Source organism: Culex pipiens, chromosome 2 (assembly GCF_016801865.2).
Source record: "Culex pipiens pallens isolate TS chromosome 2, TS_CPP_V2, whole genome shotgun sequence".
NCBI lineage: Eukaryota > Metazoa > Arthropoda > Insecta > Diptera > Culicidae > Culex > Culex pipiens.
The window spans coordinates 30,333,430-30,348,230 of record NC_068938.1 but is presented as its reverse complement, the minus strand read 5'-3'; the positions used below and the strand labels follow the sequence as shown (position 1 = coordinate 30,348,230).

Genomic DNA, 14,801 nt, shown 5'->3' with positions numbered 1-14,801 from the left:
TGACTGATTTCCTAAACAACAACAAACTTTTCAATGCTAATATGAGCCTTTCTTTTAAGAAGAAAAAAATCTTTTGGTTTGGCACTTGATGAATGAAATCATAATGTGGAATAGAGCTCACAGTATATTATCTCTTTAAAAAGTATTTCTTTAATTTCAGAAGAAGTAAACGCAATTTCGTAAAATTATATTCAACATTTTTCTACATACTAGACCGCCAAAATACTAGGTTTGCAAGCAAATAATGGTCTCAAAAGAAACACAAGCAATCACACACACATGTTTAAAAAAAGCCATTTTCATAAAAAAAATTGAAGAAAAGAACGAAAGAACCGTTCAAAAGAACCGCTCTTTTTTATAAAAGAGCGAAAATTAGCGGTTTTGCCAACCTCTAAAAAAAAGCAATTTTGCATAATTAGTTTTTTGTTCCATACAAGGCTTCCTGTATATTTATGTCATTTATATTAATGTTTATTATATACAACACGGACAAAAAAATAACATTTTATTCCCTATAGGGCTTCATCCATAAAGTACGTCACGCTAAAATCAGCCTAAACTGTTGAAACCATGGTTCGTAAAATAAATTTTTAAACTTTTTTATTTATTTGTCCCCTCTTCGACATTAACTTTAAAAAAATATTTGCAACGGCCTTATTCTAAAAAAGTTTAATTCAGTTTTCAAAATTGCTAAAGTGATTTAAAATGGATCGGAGCTACAGTTTTTCAGGAAATAGGTATATCTTTAAGATCAGATTTCTTTTTAAATTTTACTTCTAAAAATTTGTTAATTCACCATTTCTACAGTGTTGTTGTTACTTTTTCAGTCTTAATTGAAAGGTTATATCACATCATTATAAAGGCAACATTACACCTTCTAAATTTAAATATTATTCAAATGTGTAGGTTAGGTTAAACGCTGCTGAGATAAAGTTTTAAGAGAATTTGAAATCTTAATGTTTCTTTGTTTCATAGGAAACACATGTACAAAGTTTTATACAAATTCAAGATAAAAACTTTGATATAAAACAAAAATTCTCTTAAAAATATTGCAAATTAAAAAAGGTTTGAGCTAAGCAATCTCAAAAATTAAAAAAAATAGTTTCACATAAACTCACCTTCTAACCAACTGCAAGTGTCCTCTCGCTACCACCACGTGCGCCCACACGTGGTCTAATGAAATCCAATCACTGCCACTCTGTGGCAGTCAATCAACTCGATCGCACCTCACCACCTCCCAATATCACTGGAATGCAAAATGCACAACCGGAATTGCTCTCGTTGCGCAGTTTGTTGTTGTTTTTTGTTCCCTCGGGAAACTTGAAACCTGACTGTGGGATTGCTCACTTGTGTGTGTGTGTGGGGTGACCACTGAGTGATTGCTCTGTTGTGTTTTGTTTCGTTTCCCTGCTCAAACAGGTGGAAATTTCGAGCGCTGATTGTTGGAAAATTGGCAGCACTTTTGTTATGTTTTTTTATCTTCCCCGGATCGGTTGGTTCAAACGAGGATTCCGTGGTGGTGGTGGTGGTATTTAATTAATCGACCAATTTCCCGCGCTGAACGGGGGTCATTTGAGCGGGGTTATTATTCCGGGATTGGCGGTGCTCTCGATTGCAGGTGGAATTCGAGCTCCGGTAATGGATTGCATTGGAATTATTTGCAAACAGTGGGAGATGATCCTGGGGGGTGATCATGGAGCAGGTGTTCTTTTGATTGGCGTGTGGTGACGATCTGAAATGATACAATTAAAATTTATTGTTAAAACTTCATGCAATCATTGTAATTTCCAAATTAATTTTGAACAGCGTTCTTCGAATCAACCATCAATTTGACTTGGAAGCAAACTTGGTAAACAATATCTGCATTCTGCGAAGTTGTTTCTGATGGCAGTAATCCAAACACGACGAGTATCCAAATTTCAGCGAACTCATATTAACTTCCCCACATTCAGGTTGAGAAAATATGAAAGCTAATTCCAGAGGGGTTCCTGGGAAGCTCCTGCGAGGACAACATACTTGAAGTGATATTGAATTCAGTGGTACACTCGTTAAATTTGTTTGCTGTTTAAATAATTTTGGAGAAGAAGGTCATGTTCTCCATAGATCTTTGAAGAAATGCAATTTAATTATAACTGTAGTTTATTACAAATATATAGATGTGTTCTGAAAATTGATATTGAGCAATGAAAAAAAAAAACGCATGCTTTTTCGCATGAGACTCATAACATATTTTTATTGTTTGGTAATGCCGTTGCAAATATTTGTCAAAGTTCTAGTAGCCCCCTCAGCCTTCATAATCTGCTTCAAAAATCTTTAAAAAAGAATTAAAGGAAATTAAAGTTAAACAATTTAAAACTGATTTACTGCGTTGTAAGTAAAAACCAAATTCAAAATGTTTTGGCTCGTTGGAAAATATTTGAAATGTTTATAAAAATCCAATGTTCCGCAAAAAAGATCGCAAAAAACAAACTTTGATGGCCTGTAATTGAAATTTAACATTTTTTTTGTTGTTGTTCGAAGTTTTAGGTTTTTATCATTATCTTCAATTTGAAAACAATCTTTAATAAATCTTTTTAAAATGTAAGTCTTGAATATAAAAAATCTTAATATTGTTTTCGAAAAGATCAGAAAATTTCACGAATGTTTCATATTTTAACATTGAAAATCGGACCATTAGTTTCTGAGATATCGACATTAGAAAATAGATGGTTGTTTGGGCGAGACTTGAACAAAAATAATTTTCCTGTTTCTTTTTTGTTTCTTAGACGAAATTGTAGGAAATTTTCTGAACTTTTCGAAAAAAATATTGAATGGCTATTTTTAAAAACGATGCACTTAATCAAAACAATTTAGCAATTTTCTCAGATTTCGGTAATTCGATTTTTTTTTGTATTTTTTAATCAGGCTGTGGGCAAACATGGGCACTAATTTTTAAAAATGAAAAACTGCGACTATTTTCAAAAAAGTTATCTTAAAATGGCTATAACTTGCAAACGGTGCACTTTATCAAAATTTCACTAAAGTACTTTTTGATTTCAAATTTGATTTTACATCGAAAAATGAAGTTGAAAAATTTTTGCGACCAACATTTCGATTTTTTGAAAAAATCTGTATTGATTCAAAAATTCATAACTCGGTCAAAGATTTTTTGCACAACCTGGAATTTCTGAAAAGTTGGCATTTGATGTGCCCTAAAACATATCATAAAATAAAAATAATTAAAAATAGTGTTTTTTTGTAAATCAATTTTAAGTGACAAAAAGTTAAATAAAAATCACCCAATTTTTTTTACCGTGTATCATTTTTTTCAGTGTGGTCCTTATCCATACCTACAACTTTGCCGAAGACACCAAATCGATCACTTCCTTCAAAAGATACAGATTTTTGAATTTTCATACATCATTTTTGTATGGACAGCTGCCAAATTTGTATGGAAAATTCGATTTCGTAAAGAACTGCTCAATTTTAAGTACAAGATTTCATTTTTTTACCAAAAATTACTGTTTAAAAAAAACATAACCCGACGGCAAAATTTTGGTCCACACTTCTAAATTGCTATAAAGATGCGCGTTTTTGTTCCCAAAAACATCTTAAAAAATTCAAAAATGCGGATTTTTGGAAATTAAATTTTTAGAAAAAAAATAATAATAACAAAATCACCAATTTTTTTTTTCGTGTACCTTTTTTCTGAATCATCCTCATCAATACCTACAACTTTGCCCAAGACACCAAATTAATCAAAACATTCCTTGAAATGTTACAGATTTTCAATATTTTCGCATCCTTTTTGTATGAACAGCTGCCCAAATTACACAAAATGGCACACCAAGTTTGAGCCAAACAAAAATAAAATAAAATCCCTTTTCGTATTTGGCGGACAATTGCTCACTTGCCATAAAAAATGAATCATTTTTTGTTACAAGCGTAACTTTTTATACCAGGTCCTGTCAAAGGCATGATCAAGTTTAACCTTCCATTATTTTCTTTCGAAAGGTCAGAAAAAATACACATTTGCCTCAAAACCAGTAAAAATTAAGTCTTTTATTCAAATTCAAATTCGGTTTTATTGGTGAATAATCAGATACAATAAGTTCTTTTGAGGTACAAAACAGAGTTTTGGAGTTCCTTTCAGCTGTGTGTTACATCATAATCCATTTTGGAACAGTTATTGCTTGTAAATAAAGATGTTGCCAAGAGTAAGAAAAATTAAGAAAAAAAACTTACTAAACTTGCTAGGAAAAGGGGATAGAAATAGAGAAAGCTTAAAACTAGATCACAGTTTTTTATCCTTTATAGATGTGCTTAATCATTAATTCCCCGAGGGCTAGAAATTGCTCCGCCTTGTTACGGCAGCTCCGGAACCGCGTCATCATCTCCCCTGCGAGAGCAAAGAACTCCGGCAGGGTAAAAAGATCTTCCCCGGTCACTTCTTGCTGGGCCGCATTGCCGCTGCCGGCAGCGACCACGCTGGCAAACGATCGCCCCCAGCCAGGAGGGAACGCTGAGTTGTCCGCTGGAACCGTTCGCTGGCCAGCTGCAGGAACGGCTGCACTCGTACTTCGCTGAGGAGGATGGGACGCTGCTGCTTTCTTCTTCCTCTTTTCCTGCTCCTCGAGGTAGGACTTGCGCGCGACGCATCCGCGGTAATTACCGGTATGGTTACCGCCGCAGTTCGCGCACTTTACGCGCGGCCTGGTTTGTTCTGCGTTTTCCCCCAAGTCCGCCTTTCGTGGCAGTGCGCACACCTCCGAGAGTTGTGACTCACCGCACTTCACGCAGCGGGGCTGGAGGTTGCAGTTCCGCGAGCCGTGGCCGAATTTCTGGCAACGGTGACATTGCGCTGCGTCCGTCGGATTTTTGGAGTAAAACCGCCAGTTTACCCAAAAACCGTCCAACGCCTTAGTCCGCCGCAGGTCTTGAATTTTGACGGTGCCGCGGTCGAAGTACAACAGGTACAGTGTGTGTGTACCTGTGACGGTTGTCTTCCGCGAGAGGACTTTTATGTCTCGCGGCGTTATTTCGACACCCGAGAGGTGCTCCTTGAGGACGGAGATCGGGCGGTCTTGATACCCCTGCAAGACGACCTTAACAGCTGTCTTCTGTACGGGGTCGAATGTGTAGAACTTGAAGCTTTTACGCTTCAATTTCTCCACAACCAGGTCGAAGTTCTTTTGGTCAAATGTGAACACTTGCACTGACGATTTACCTATTTTGAGGCAGTACACGAGGCCTTCCAGCTGCTCGTCAACATCGTCCGCCAACGTGTCCAAAACGAAAATTGGTGGTGGTCGTCGTTCCTTTGGAGTAATTACTTTTTTTGGCGAAATCACTTTCTTCCGTGCACGACCATGGTCGTCGTCGTCGTCGGTAGTGCTACCGTCGGTGTTGTTGTAGCTGCTTTCCTCGTCACTCAGTCTCGCGAACTTGTTACTAGTGGGAATGTTGGCGGATGTTGAAGCGCCATCGGTCGACAGATTGCCGGAAGTAGCTGAACGGAGCCTTATAGGGCTGCGGCCCTGGACACGGTAATTAGGGTGTAATAACTTGGGGTCAAATCCTTTGGCGCACACACTCCCCGGCGCGATGGCGGACGACGCGGCGTTGGTTTGTTTACCTTTTTGCACACGGCCGGTAGACGAACTTCGCGGGTTTTTCGAGGCCGCACTCGAACTGCCACGGCCACGGCCGGCCCTTGGCATGCTGTTGGAGCAAACTCGCGGCGAATCACGGTAAATTACGGCGAAAAATTTCGAAAAAACGATGGAGCACTGAGCACTTGACTGCTGCTTGCACTCGTGCGTACACGGAGGATCAAGTCTTTTATAAATCACCAAAATGGCGTAATTTTTTAACCATCTACAACACAACCCCGCCTTTAGATGGGCTTCGATTTAAAAAATCGCCAAAAAATATTCAACCAATTATTGATTTTTAACAAGCATTGGAAAGAAGAACTCCTAAATTTTTAGAAAATTTATGGGTTGGAAGTTTTACGTGTTTTATGTGCCTTTGCCAATGTTTTTAAAAATGTCATTTTTTTAGGGGTCATCTTTGGCTGCGTTTTTTACTATCATTTCCTATATTTTAAGTAAAAAGAAGTATGCAGTGATTTTTTTAGTGTCCCAGACAACGATGCCAGATTATTTTATGGGAGATCTGTGTTTTCTTAAAAATAAATCTGTATTTTATCTGTATCATGTCTAAATCGAAGCCATAGAAGATGTTTTTTAGACCTTTAACTGCAGATTTAAGCTTTTCTATCAAATAAAAGCATAATTCAATTTTTAATTTGTTGAAATTTTTAAACATAATAATTTTTTTTTTAAATCTGTAAATACAGATTTGTGTGATTTTTTGGATCGAAAAATCTGTATAATACAGATTTATCTGTATATCTGGCATGGCTGGTCCCAGACTGTGCCTCTACGCATTTATTTACAATTTAAATGATAATGGTGCCATTTTATAGCAGAAAATGTGAAAACAGGCAAAAAATTGAAAATGTGGCCATAAAAATATGAAAAAAATTAGATAGGCAAAATGTTATGGTAGGAGGTGGTAGCATAGGCCAAATACTACCAAAAACAAACATAAACTAAACAAGATAAATGCAAATTAAAATACTAAAAATGAAACAAGAAAAACATAAAACAAGAGAAGTAAAGTTTTCGTAGAACAAAAGTTGCTCAAAATGACCTCCTGAACAAGGGAAAATGAAAAATTTCCGAAAATAAAAAATTTTGGCTGTAGAGGGTCAAGTGACTCAGCAAATATTCGACGAATTATTAATGCAACGATTTTGGACGATTTTGGACGATTTTGGAAACATTTCCATGATGTTGAATTCAACAACACAGTGTTATCGGATTTGCTTACAGGATTTCTATCCGTGTATAAATAAACGGGAATTGTCTCGACAGCAGCATCCGACTGCTTGACGGGAGAGTAAAACTCCAAGCGAAACTTACTTCGGGACATCGTGGAGATTTTCCCTTGTCCCCTTAAAAAGGTGGAGCATCAACACTTCCCGTCTTTCTGAATCCCTTTCTTCGTCCCTGATGCACAGTGGAGACGGGAGCGGCCGGCAATGGACGGCTGTCACGGTGGTGAGAATCTGGTTCAGGTGGAATTGGTTCCTGGGCAACTTGGGCTTAAACAACCATCACATCACATGGCGAAATCCAGTCTGCAATCCGCTAAAATCACCGTCATTCTAGCGAAGTGAATCGAAGATCAGAATAGGTTGGATTCTATATTGTACACAAATTTTATACCGTAAACTTACATAAATATTGACTTGAAAAGTTTACCATAATTCAATATCTATTAGCTTTTTTAAACACCTAATATATTTTATGTTAACAAAAACAGATATCACTTGAAGTATTGATTTTTAATGTGCATTTTTTCATTTAAGAAATTTCCTGCAGATTACTCTTACCTGACTACATCCGACAATACACCGTCCTTCTCGAAAAGAGCGAATAATTAAAAGCATTTTTCGGAAACCATCATGCAGCTTACTGCAATCTTCTGGGTAAAAGCTCAACACCTTTTCTGGGATGTTGGCCGGAATATAAAATTAATCCTTTTTCCATTAGCGGAAATTACTTTTCATACGGCCATAATAGGTTTCGACGAGGTGCTTTTAATTTAGTGATTTGAAAAAAAATTACTTAAAAATTTGATACTAAAAATATTTTGAAAATTCGGAAAAAAGGAGAATTTCAGACGATTTTTTTTAAAGAGTTGAGCATTTAAAAAAAATACTTATTAATTTTCCATCTCTGTTCTAGACCAAACATCACCGCTCCTAGTCCATACCATCGGGTGGTACTTCTCATCTAAAACACAATTTCGTTCATTATGAAAAGGTGCATTCAATGGTAGCCATCGTACCACTCTCACATACGACGGGGCGGTCGCCGTCGAAACCGCAGCGTTCAGGTACTCGGAGTCTAGATCATGAGCGATTATGCAGCGGACAACTCGCCCTCGCGAAGGTGGCTAATTGAATGAAAATATTTTCCTGCGCGAAAACCGAGGTGGATGTTGATTCAAGTTTATTACGCGTAAATTAGCGTTGTTAGCTTGCACTAGTTTCTAGGGATGAAGCTTGCACAATTTCTTGGAATGAAAATTTTCAAACCGTCAGCTGGCTAATAAAATCGTAATAAGGCAATGAAGTGGGCAAAGCCAAGGATATCGCGAACAATTGAGATAGACACTATCGTGATTCTATTTGTAACACAATGCTGCAAATGAAGGCGTGAAGCAGTTGCAAATACTTGATCAGATTACCGCAATTTTCCACCCACTGAACGCAGCGCGAAAAAGAGCGAAGTGCTGCACGTGGAACGTCTCAACGCTTACTTTATTATTCACGAATCGTGAGGCGTGAATCAAGACAAAGGAGGTAGGACAGTTTCGTGGGAGTACTTTGGAATTACTTTACAAAATGTTGTTCAAGAAATAAAATCACAACAAAAAAAGTTTTATAACAGTAGAACAGACAAACAGAAGATCACAAGAACAGAAGAACAGAAGAACAGAAGAACAGAAGAACAGAAGAACAGAAGAACAGAAGAACAGAAGAACAGAAGAACAGAAGAACAGAAGAACAGAAGAACAGAAGAACAGAAGAACAGAAGAACAGAAGAACAGAAGAACAGAAGAACAGAAGAACAGAAGAACAGAAGAACAGAAGAACAGAAGAACAGAAGAACAGAAGAACAGAAGAACAGAAGAACAGAAGAACAGAAGAACAGAAGAACAGACCAATGACCAATGACCAATGACCAATGACCAATGACCAATGACCAATGACCAATGACCAATGACCAATGACCAATGACCAATGACCAATGACCAATGACCAATGACCAATGACCAATGACCAATGACCAATGACCAATGACCAATGACCAATGACCAATGACCAATGACCAATGACCAATGACCAATGATAAAGTGATAAGTGATAAGTGATAAGTGATAGAGGAAATATACCCTTTCTAATCAAACACCTATCTTCGTCATATGGAGAGTTTGATGCTCGATTAAAGCTCCAAAAATACTATTTAGGCTATAAACTTACCAGCAACAGCACGGCCTAGAGTAAGCACGCAAATGTATGCCACTTACTGGCCAAAAATATCAAATTAAATGCACTTTTGATCATAATTTCTATTTTGCGAGACCATTTCTCATCATTTGGTGGCACATACATCCACACGCAAGATCAGAGGTTAACTGCTTAACGAAAGTCGCCATCAATATCTTTTCACTTGCGCTAACGATTTCAAAGCGCTTAAGATATAAAATTGCTTCCAACTACCGGCAACATGTTCTTTTGCCCATTAGTTAGTCACTCACTTGAAAAATAATCCCGAAACATGTGTCAGTGTCTTGCGAACCTTCGAGGTGAACGGACACTAGAGCTGCGGTATTTTTTACTACCTAAGCTCAGAGTTATTTCAAAAAAAATTCACAGTCTTTTTAAAGACTACCTGAGTTATTTTCCAAAATTCTAAACAGTCTTTTCAAGACTAACCCCACCTGAAATTTTGTTGTATTTTACAAGCAAAGCCATCTTTTCAAGAGAACTCTGCTTGCAAAATGCGTCAAAACAAAGGTAAACGCAAATCTTCTGAAGATTTGATCGTTACGTCGGTGAAGCGTTTGAACGCTAAATCGGCTAACGGAAACAGAAAAAGAAAACAGCCTCATCCGAGGTCTGATTCTGATTCTGAAAGTGAGGTCAATCCTCCAATTCCATTGGCAAATAGTTTCGGTGTTTTATCCGAAACTGTTGACAAGGATCCTTCTCCTCGTACTGAGCCTTCTGCCGTCGAGAAACGAGTAAAGGCTCCGCCAATTGTAGTGACTTCCGTCTCCGATTTGGCAAGCTTTCGAACGCAACTGAAGAATTGCAAGGAAACTTGCAATTTGAAGGTTTCGTTCCAGCTTGGTCGAAGAGGAGAATGTCGCTTGTTGACGGAATCTTTACAAGATCACCAAACTTTTGTTGGTTATTTGAAAAACCACAAACACAATTTCTACACGTATGAGACCAAGAATGCTCGTCCATTCAAGGCGGTCCTGAAAGGTCTCTCCAACGACTTGTCGGTGGATGAGATCAAAAACGAACTTAAGGTGTTGCTTGGCTTTGCCCCATCCCAAGTAATACCAATGAAGAAAAAATCAAACGGGAATATTTCTCGCTTTGGTTTGACTTCACAATTTTATCTGATTCATTTCAACAGAAATGAAATCAACAATTTGAAACATTTGGACAAAGTTCAGTTTTTGTTCCATGTACGGGTAAAGTGGGAGCATTTTAAGAAACATGGCGGTAATGGCCAGAATCTGACCCAGTGCCGGCGTTGCCAGGCATTCGGTCACGGTACTGATCATTGCGCCATGGTTCCAAAATGCATGGTTTGCGGGGATTCTTCTCACGACAAGGACAATTGTCCCGTGAAAGAAGTCACCCAATTTAAATGTGCAAATTGTGGTGGAAATCACAAATCAAATTTCTGGGATTGCCCCATCAGAAAAAAGGTTTTGGATTCTCGTGCTAAGCATCAGCCGAAATCCAAACCGAAATTTTCAGGTTGTACCTGCATCTTTAAATCAAACGTTCGTGCTGTCTCACTCGAACAATGCTAGAAATACCCCTACCGTGGAAAAGTTAGGTAACAGCAATGGCATTTCTTATGCCAACGTCGTTTCGGGTTCGGGTTCGTCCACGAATTTTAAATCCTCTACCAATTTTCGAATTGGGCAGGTACCTCAAATTTCATTTGAAAATTTTTCTGCTAGCAACGCTTTGGGATCTTCTGATCTCGGCGATGTTACGTTTGAAAAAATGACTTTTTTGCAAAACTCACTGTTTGGTTTGATTCAAACAATGAGTAATGCTACATCCATGATGGAAGCAATCCAGATTGGATTAAAATTTGCGAATGATGTTGTTCTTACCCTGAAGTTTAATCATGGATCTAAGTAATTCCATCAATATTATGAATTTTAATGCTCGCTCTTTAAAAGCGAAAGAAAATGAATTTTTCAACTTTTTACGAGTTCATAACGTGCATGTTGCTGTTATAACCGAAACATTTTTAAAAACTGGCACTTATTTGAAAAGTGATCCAGATTATAAAGTTATAACCAATAACAGAATGAATCGAAATGGCGGTGGAGTTGCAATAGTTATCCACCGTAGTATGACTTATAGCACTTTACGTGACTTTAAGTTAAAAGTTATTGAAAGTTTGGGCATTGAACTTGAAACTTCTTTTGGGAAAATTATGATTGCAGCTGCATATTTACCATTCCAATGCACTGGGGAAAATAAAAATTATTTCAAAGGGGATTTGAATAAACTTACTCGGCATAGATCTCGATTTTTGATCATCGGTGATTTTAATGCCAAACACCAATCTTGGAATAATTCAAAAGTAAATTCCAATGGTAAAATTCTATTCAGAGATTGCACTTCTGGTCTTTATTCGGTTTTTTACCCGAATGGACCAACTTGCTTTTCTTCTGTTAGAAATCCATCAACAATTGATTTGGTTTTGACAAATCAAAGTCAGTATTGTGGTCCTTTAGTGACTCATGCTGATTTTGATTCTGATCATCTTCCAGTAACTTTTTCACTTTCTCATGAAGCAGTTACCAGACCCAATAGTTCTGTGTTTAATTACCACAAAGCTAATTGGGACAGGTATCAGCATCATATTGAGAACAATTTAAATCATGATTTTGTTTTAGAAACCAAAGCTGATATTGATTCAGCCTTGGAATCTTTAACTAATGCAATTTTGGATGCTAGGAATATTGCTATTCCTAAAGTCCAAGTCAAATTTGATTCTCCCATTATTGATGACGATCTTCAGCTTCTGATTCGTCTGAAAAATGTTCGCCGAAGACAGTATCAACGTTCTCGTGATCCTGCACTAAAGCGAATTCAAAAAGATTTGCAAAAGGTTATTGACCACAGATTCACTCTCCTGCGAAATGAAAAGTTCGCAAGAGATGTCGAACAAATTAAACCTTATTCCAAACCTTTTTGGAAACTTTCAAAGGTTCTTAAGAAACCTCAAAAACCAATCCCTTCTTTAAAAGATGGTGATAATATTCTATTAACTAATGGGGAGAAAGCTCAAAAACTTGCTCAGCAGTTTGAGAGTGCTCATAATTTCAACTTAAATGTTTTGAGTCCTATTGAAGATCAAATTTCAATAGAATTTCAGAATATTGCTGAACAAGAATTTTCATCAGATGAAGTTTTTAATACGGATCTGAATGAAATAAAATCCATTATCAAAAAATTTAAAAATATGAAAGCCCCTGGTGAGGATGGCATTTTTTACATTTTAATTAAAAAATTACCCGAAGCAACTTTAAGTAGCTTGGTCAAAATTTGCAACAAATGTTTTGATTTGGCATATTTTCCCAGTAGTTGGAAAAATGCCAAAGTAGTTCCGATATTAAAACCGGATAAAAATCCTGCTGAAGCCTCAAGCTATCGGCCCATTAGTTTGCTTTCATCTATTAGTAAATTATTCGAAAGAATAATTCTTAATAGAATGATGACACACATTAATGAAAATTCAATTTTCGCTGATGAGCAGTTTGGATTTCGCCTTGGGCATTCAACTACTCATCAGTTGTTGAGAGTTTCAAATTTAATTCGAAGCAACAAATCTGAGGGCTATTCTACTGGCGCTGCTCTTCTAGACATAGAAAAAGCATTTGACAGTGTTTGGCATAAAGGTTTGATTGCGAAATTGAAAAGGTTTAATTTTCCGATTTATATCGTGAAAATTATTCAAAATTATTTGACGGATTGTACTCTGCAGGTATGTTATCAGCAGGGCTGCGGAGTCGGGTAATATTTCAAGCGACTCCGACTCCGACTCCGACTCCGGCTTTCTGAGTTAAGCCGACTCCGACTCCGACTCCAGCTCCGGCTTTCCACAAATTGATGACTCCGGCTCCGACTCCGACTCCGGCCTTCCAACTCTAGCCGACTCCGACTCCGACTCCAGCTTTCCACAAATTGTTGACTCCGGCTCCGACTCCGACTCCGACACCTAATCTTTATTTAAAATATTTTAAAAATTTGAATTAATCACATCACTCACATTTCAGTTCACACTTGCGCGAATACTGTAAACCGGGGTGACATTTATGTTCGGGGTGTTTCGCAAAATTATAAATACGAATTAGGGGAAATATGCCCATTTTAATCACTCTAAGCCGTTCGACCAATTCTCATCACTTTTGCCGTTTTCCGCTATTAAATCAACATTTTCAGATGTATCAACAATGGAGAGTTGCTTGCTCACTTTTGTTTGAGCTATTTATTACTTTGGAACAGTCAAAAACACTTTATGAAAGCTGTAATTCATGATCAAAGTGCTGATAGGCCGATAATAGAAATAGGCTGAGAAAGGGTATAGTTCCCCTATTTATACAAACAGAATGGTATGGAACCATACTAAGCTTGGTAGATAAGTGTTCGTTGTTCTATGTTACATGTTTTCAGCGTTATATAAACAAAAATCATAAATATCTTCAGATTTAAACGCATTTTCAGCACAACAATTTTCTAAATAAATTTAAATTTTGTTGTTTGGGAAATTGGAACTTTTTATTTAGTCACTTTAAATTTACTTTCATTTTTTTTTAATTTATATGCTAGCTAACTAATTTTTAATTGCACTTTTTTTTAATGAAATATTAAAAGAAAGTTAGCCTTCATGATCGAATTGACATATAAAATCAATTTGCATAATTTTAGGCTGAAATTTTGAAGAAACACAGTAACTATCAAAGATACCCTGGTTTTGAAATAGACAATTTTCAACGTCACTATTTTTTAAATCTCTTTATTTCAGAGGGCGTACATGGAAATTGTGTGATCCAGCCCAGTACACACTTTAAACATATAAATAATGAGAAAATTCTAAAATTTGAAAAATAAATTAAAATTATAGCAATTATATCACCCCGATTTAAGGTGTTTAAAAAAAAAAAGACTTGTTCAGAGATATTATTTAAGGATCCACTAGACGCGAACATTTTTTGCTTCGACTTTTTTACGGAAATTGTCATAACTCTGAAAAGAAAACAGTTAGAGTCCCACTTTTTGTATTAAGTCCTGTAGAAAAGTTATGCAAAGTTAACAAGACCTAAACTGATCTGATTGTTTCAATAGTTTCTTCAAAAAGACAAACAAAACTTGTTGAAAATCATGTTAACTTTGCATAACATTTCTACAAGACCTAATGCAAAAAGTGGGACTCTAACTGTTTTCTTTTCAGAGTTATGACAATTTCCGTAAAAAAGTCGAAGCAAAAAATGTTCGCGTGTAGTGGATCATTAAGGATCAACACTTTAAGAGAAATTGAAAACAATCGATATATCTAATAAATTCAATGATTATTTTAAAATTAGTTGCAACTTATTTTAGATATTTTTTGTTTGTTTCAAATGTTTTCAGCAGGACACTTTGATTTATTTTTATTCACATACAAAATGAGCATGTTGCGTTCCAAGAAGTAGATTGATACACTGTTCATGTTCGCATAAATGTCCCATATGTAAAAACAGCAAGCTGAGAAAAACGCATTTCTGATTTCTAGAAAAAAGTACTGGATGTTATAGACACTTTTGAAAGAGCACACGATTTTGAACCAAACTGCACTAATAACTCAAAATCGATGAAAATGCATATGGGACATTTATGCGATAAGGGGCAGTATAATAGTTGATAATTTATTAGTAGA

At 36.6% G+C, this 14,801-nt stretch overlaps 1 protein-coding gene across 1 annotated transcript in view; it reads right to left on the bottom strand.

Moving 5' to 3' along the window:
- LOC120426583 (insulin-like growth factor-binding protein complex acid labile subunit) overlaps positions 1 to 14,801 on the bottom strand; it is a 222,694-nt gene that overhangs the window by 70,075 nt on the left and 137,818 nt on the right. The window contains exon 2 of the mRNA XM_039591372.2: positions 1,119 to 1,732. The gene's annotated coding sequence lies outside the window, so the exon portion shown is untranslated. The remainder of the gene's footprint in view (positions 1 to 1,118; positions 1,733 to 14,801) is intronic.